General features: G+C 37.2%; 1 pseudogene; it reads left to right on the top strand.

The window, feature by feature from the left end:
- The first annotated feature begins 5,865 nt into the window (after positions 1-5,865).
- Positions 5,866-5,978, top strand: LOC138818851 (U6 spliceosomal RNA; annotated as a pseudogene).
- Positions 5,979-6,391: the final 413 nt, after the last annotated feature.

Below are 6,391 nucleotides of genomic sequence, written 5' to 3'. Positions count from 1 at the left end.
GATTTTATTCCTCGGACCCACATAAACAGAAACAGAAAAGGCTGGAAGTGGCACTGTGGTTCAACTGGTAGAGTGCTAGCCTTGAGCAAAAGAAGCTCAGGAAGCCCCAGGATTGGCAAAAATAAAATATAGAGTAGAATAAAATCAAAAGAGGTTTGTTAATTATACTAAATTTTTTTAACCCATAAACTAAATGCTCTAGTAGGGTGGCATGGGAAAATTAGCTCTAGAAACATTATCTCAAAGGGAACAGCTTCTGTGGTGATTGGAGACCAAAGCTGCACAAAGACCTTTTTTTTCGTGGGGGGGGGGGTCCGGTCCTGGGGCCTAAACTATGGGCCTAGACACTGTCCCTCTGTTCTTCAGCTCAAGGCTAACGCTCTACCACTTGAGCCACAGTGCCACTTCTGGCTTTTTCTTTTTTGCTTATGTGGTCTGAGGAATCGAATCCAGGGCCTCAGGCATGCAAGGCAAGCACTCCACCACTGAACCAACTTCCCAGCCCCTGCACAAAGACCTTAGAAGGTTTGAACATTGGCAAGTGAGTTAACTAAGAACTCAGACGAAGAGCTGGGAAGGTGGTTTAGCGGTAGAATGCTTGTCTTGTATGCATGAACCCCTGGGTTCGATATTTCAGAACCATTTAACAAAAAAAGCACTGTGGCTCAAGTGTAGAGAGCTATCCTCAAGCTGAAGAGCTGAGGGATAGTGTCCCAGCCCAAATTTCAGGCCTCACAACCGCCAAATACAAGAACAAAAAAAAGGAAAAAGAAAAAAAATATGGGCACTGGTGGCTCATGCATGTAATCCTAGCTACTCAGAAGACTAAGATCTGAGGAGGATCATTCAAAGCTAGGCAAGGCAGATAAATTCTGTGATACTCTTATCACCAATAAACCACTCAGAAAACTGGAAATGGTATTGTGGCTCAAGTGGTAGAGGACTAGTCTTGAGCTAAAGAGCTGAGGGACAGCACCCAGGCAAAGTGTTCAGTTCCAAGACCGACCAAAAAAAAAAAAAAAAAGGCAAGCTACACCTAAAGGGTTTCCTACCAAGAGGGAGGAAGGGTTTCCTACCAAGAGGAAAGGAGTTTTGGGGGTTTCTATCTAACAATAATGCTAGGTTCCCTTCTAGTGGGCAGGGGCTTTACCTTCTAGTAACGAGGGTGTTAATGAAAAAACTGGTCAAAACATGATTCAGTTTCATAATATCCAGATAAACGTCTAATGTTTGACTTGTGAAAACATCCTACTTGGGAAACTCCAAACACTCTTAATGCCTTTAAAGTGATCATGCTTAGTTCCAGGGCCTCAATGGACCCTCTAGGTAATCTTATGATATGATTGCAAATTCAAACTTGGAGCAGACACTCTGTGTATGTCTTCCAATTTTGAGTCTACCCAGATTCAAATTGAGACTGAATAAGTGAGGTAAATACTGTGGTGATTCTGTCCACATATGGAGTACTGCGATGACTGTGTTGCAGAGAGGTCACACAAGAGGTCCTCTTTGTGCTGTCACAGAGCTCAGACCCCATGTGCATGAAATTCATGATAGGTCAGCAAAATGTGATCCAAGACAACTTGGAACAACTTGTTGCTCTTCTCAGAAGCAAGAGTCTGTTTCAAAAAACCCTGAAACTGATCAGCTCCATTCTTTCCAGATCAACTACCTGGGGAAAATTGGACATTTAAAATTGGACATTTCCATGAAACTTACCTAGAGGTAGTGAAGGCCGAACTTTGAGATGAGCAGTAAGTACAAATCATAGCCAGGGGAAATGTCTGGTGGTATTCCAGGAGACCACTATTGGAGATGTTACAGGCCAACTGTAATGGAATTTGTACTTTGGTTCCTTTGGCCAATCCACACCTGACCATTCTCAAACACCTTAAATTAAGTAAGGAGAGACTTCTTAGCTAGCGGGTCATTCAAACTTCATATTTGCAAATACAAACTACATATTTACAAATTTCATATTTACTTAGGAGCTTAAAGCTAGAAACCAAAAACAGCAGCTTAAATTAGTTTTATTCTGTTGATCTCCACAATCTATGATCTCCATAATCGAATTATTCCAATATGTGCTTTTATTTATCAGCAGGATTTGTTTATTGGAAATTCCACCATGTAAAATAATTAGGAGCCACTGGTAGGATTGAATGGGAAAAATTTGGACTAAATATAATACTTGACCAGATAAGATGGTGATAAGTGAAATGAACCCCAACATAGGGGCACAAGTGTTTTTTTGTAATTTCTTGCTATTGTTTCTAACATATTTATAATGTTCCATGTGATTTTTGTTTCTTTGTATTCTGTCCCCCCAAAAAACAGCATAACCCCTGTTTCCAATGTTTTTGATGTTGGTGCCCTCCATCTTGTATATACACTTCTCTAGTTTGGAGAGGGAAAGGGAAAAATAGAATACTTAATTGGGAATACAGGTTGACCCATTGTAACAATAAGATGCACAAGACACAGTAGAAAAACAAACTTTAAAATTTAGGCGGGGTTCGGGGGGAGCGTATAGCGTAGTTTTGAAGCTCAGAAGTTAGGGATGGTAGGGGACATATAAAGCAGGAGGTAACAACGCTTGATAGAAAATGTATGCTTTACCTTCCTCATGTAACTAACCCCTCTGTACAGTATTTTTACAATAAATATATAAAAATAAATATACTTCAAAGGTAATCTGTGTGGTGGTTGGAGGCCAATGATACAAAAAGACTTACAAGGATTGAATACTGGAAACAAATTACCTAAAAACTGAGATGATGCTGAGTATAATCCTAAATGCTCAATTGACTGAATTCTGAGGATTTGTGTTTGAAGCCAACCCAGACAGGAAAGATGAGACTTTTATTTCCAATGAAGGTGCAAAAAAAGATACTACTGGAGTTGTGGCTAAAGTGGTAGCCTTGAGTAAAACTGCTCTGGGACAATGCCCAGAGCATGAGATCAAACCTAAGACCAGCCCCCAGTCACTTATAAAAAAGTTGTGTGTCTGTGTGTGGTGGCAGATCCCTTTACGAATTTGATGATAGAACAAGCATTTCAACAATGAGTCATGTTGTCAATATTTACCTCTTTAGTAATTGTTTTCATAGTAATGTGTACATGGGTGCTTTATCTCTTCTATAACAGGTTTTTATTTTTTCCGTGACTGACTGAAAAACTGCCTTAATCAAACCCTTTTTTAAATCAAAATATCTTATTGGATACTGCTGAATAGGAAAGTCAATGATTATTGTTTGAAAGAAAAGAAAGCAAAATCAGATGGGAGAATTGTAGAAGTTAAATCTTGAAGTGCTTGACTGATATAAGCACTGCCCTTGTAAAGGTAGTCAAAACCTTACCAATTTTAGAGAAGTGCTAAGGGCTAGAGACATGGCAATAGTAGTAGAACACCAGCTGGGTAAAAGTTGGTTATTTTTCATATGGCCAGCTGTTCGGATTTGGTTGATTGTTAAGGCATTTGACTGGTTTGAAAGGGGTAAAAAGTTTGAGTCATCATAAAAGATGATCCCAAAGCTCAAATTCATGGGAGCCAGTGGTGGGCTGCCTATCCAGTGTGCTTATTCAACTTGGACATGCGACAGCATGCCTTCTGTAGGAGTAAACTTTGCCTTGCTGAGATGGTGTTTGTAGAATACCTTAATTGCCCCCGGTATTTCCAACACAGATCTTCTGTGCCATTCATGAGGGATCCTAGGAACCCCTGATAGGAGACACATCCAGCTGCCCTGTTGAGCCAAACTCCTGGATGATCTAAACATGCCATCCTTGGTAGTTGATAGTGGAACTAGGTATAAAGTTAATCTGCAACATCAGTAAGAGGCACAAACAGACACCCTCAGAAGTAAGCAACCTCATGCATTGGCCTTGGTAGAAAAAAATGAAACTATGTATCCTGTTTTGGTACTTGTGTCTTTGTAGGGATGCTGTATGAGAGAAGTGTCTTAGATTCAGGCTCTTAAATTCTTTCTGTCTAAGAGTCTTGATCTGCAAATTCATTTGTCCAGCTAGGAAAAGTGAAAATTTGGAGATGGATTCATCTCTGAGAAAAATCTCTCATAATGGAGTTGAGAAAAGGGAGGAACAAGAAACAGTCTGAAGGGCAAAGCATACCAAAAACTCTTACTCCCATTACAGCATGTCTCTGTGATTTAAGAATTGTAAATCTAGGAAGCCCAAGAAAATTGTAGCTAAAAAGCCTCCCTCATACATTGTAGGGAAAGATATGAAAATATGTGTTAAGGCTGATTTTTATTTTTGAGCTCAAATTTTAATGTTCATTTGGTAAACTAAATCCTCTATATCCCTGTCTCTTTGTAAATACCCATCAACATGAAATATAAATTGATTTTGATAAAAAAATAAAATTTACTCAGAAGAAATTGTAAATGCAAAAACAATCTTCATAGGAGCAAACTCTCAGAGATATTTCGTGACTTTGATAAGGATAAAGTGGGTGAAGTTAGTATATAAATTTATAAGTATGACAATGCACAAAAACATAAAAAGATACTCATCTATTTCATTATATACCCAAAGCAGAAAGCAAATCTTGGTTAGATGATTTTTTAAAACCCAGTCTCTCAGGTACTGGGAAGGTGGCTCAATGCGTGCCTTGCATGCATGAGGCCTTGTGTTTGATTTCTCAGCATCACATAAGCAGAAAAAGATGGAAGTGGTGCTGTGGCTCAAGTGGTATCACTAGCCTTGAGCTGAGGGACAGCACCAGGCCCCAGAGTTCAAACCCCATGACCAACAAAATAAAAATAAAAAAGAAAACAAAACACAGTTTCTCACTTTTGTGTCCTCAACTCTGTAATAACTCTGCTTCAGCCTAGGGCTAATATTTTAGGTGTGGACATATATCAACACTCCTGAATCAGACTCCACTTGATCATTTTTTAAATCCATATTTTGTTCTTAAGTTTCCTCTTTATAAATTCACATACACCTATAAAAAATGGTGTGGCCATCCCAGTTACCTTCTCAAAGTACCTCCTAATGACAACTTACAAAAAGTTGTATTATATTACAACAAGGAAAACAATGATAAAAAATAAAACCAATTATGAAATATTAATGATTAATAAAATAAAAAACAAAACAATTACCAGTGTTTTCAGTATTTGAAGTGTACTACAAATTAGATTTTATTATTGCCATATTTCTTTACATTTAACACTGTCTAAGATTATGATGTTCAACAAGAATGTTATAGGCTATGAGTAGTGTTTAAATCACCCACTACGATTACCATTTATAGTTCGTCTCATAATTTGTAAATGGCTTCTATCATCATTTATTCCTCACTAACATATGAAGTAAGGAAGGCCTACAGTTTTAACAGAATCTGTGTAGTTAACATAGTCAACTCTTTATTCTGCTCCTTTACACAAAGACTTTGCAAAGTCTCATTAGTAAAGTTTCTATAAAATCTGAAATGTACATACTTAGTAGTAGTTAACTGCTACCATAAATCTTAAATACTTGATAGAAAAGTATTATGACCTGCCAAACAGTCCCAGTTTTGGCATATATAAGCAAATTCCCAAAATTAAATATATTGAAAATATTAAAACGTTTAACAAATCTAAACACTTGTTGCAGTGTTAATTATGACAGATCCCTTGTATAGAATAATTGAATTCCTCCTCCTACACATCTCTTGAACAACAAATATCTGGAATTATTTTGTTTTTGACATGTCAATCTTGACTTTATTCTTAAATGTGTACTTATGTAAGAAGTTCATGGTTCTAAAATTTGACGACAATTCTTTTAAACTTACTTTTTGTTGAATTGTCTAGTTTAAGAAAATCAATTACAATTTATCTATAGAAATGTTCTGTGCTCAATTCAGCATCACATACACTAACATTGGAATGATACAGAGAAGATTAGCATGGCCACTGAGCAAGGACGACAGGAAAATTCCTGAAGCATTCCATCACCCAATTTGTTAGGAAATGGAAAGACTTGGAAAAAAATTATTAAGTGAAGTAATCCAAGTCCAAAGAAACATAGGTCCCATGGTTTCTCTAATTTTCAATAACTAATGTATGTCTGCGATAAGCAGAAAAGGTCAAAAGTTATGTGTATATTACCATATAAGATTATGCTAAGGGAAATGAAACCCAAGTTAGGGACACAAGTGGTTTTTTTTTTTTTTCTTGCTATTGTTTCTCACATACTTATAACCTGCAGTGTTTTTTTTTTTTTTTTTGATTCTTTATATGTTCCTCCCCCATGCTATAACACCTATTTTCACTTTATTTGAAGTTGGTGCGCCTACATCTTGTATATACTCTCCTCTAATTTGCTGAGGTGAAGGAAAAAAAACCAAAATGCTTAAATAGGGATACAGGTAGACCTA

The sequence above is a fragment of the Dipodomys merriami genome, unplaced genomic scaffold (genome assembly GCF_024711535.1).
Source record: "Dipodomys merriami isolate MVZ:Mamm:240054 unplaced genomic scaffold, mDipMer1.0.p SCAF_782, whole genome shotgun sequence".
In the NCBI taxonomy this organism is placed as follows: Eukaryota; Metazoa; Chordata; class Mammalia; order Rodentia; family Heteromyidae; genus Dipodomys; species Dipodomys merriami.
This window is presented reverse-complemented; position numbering and strand designations above follow the sequence as displayed.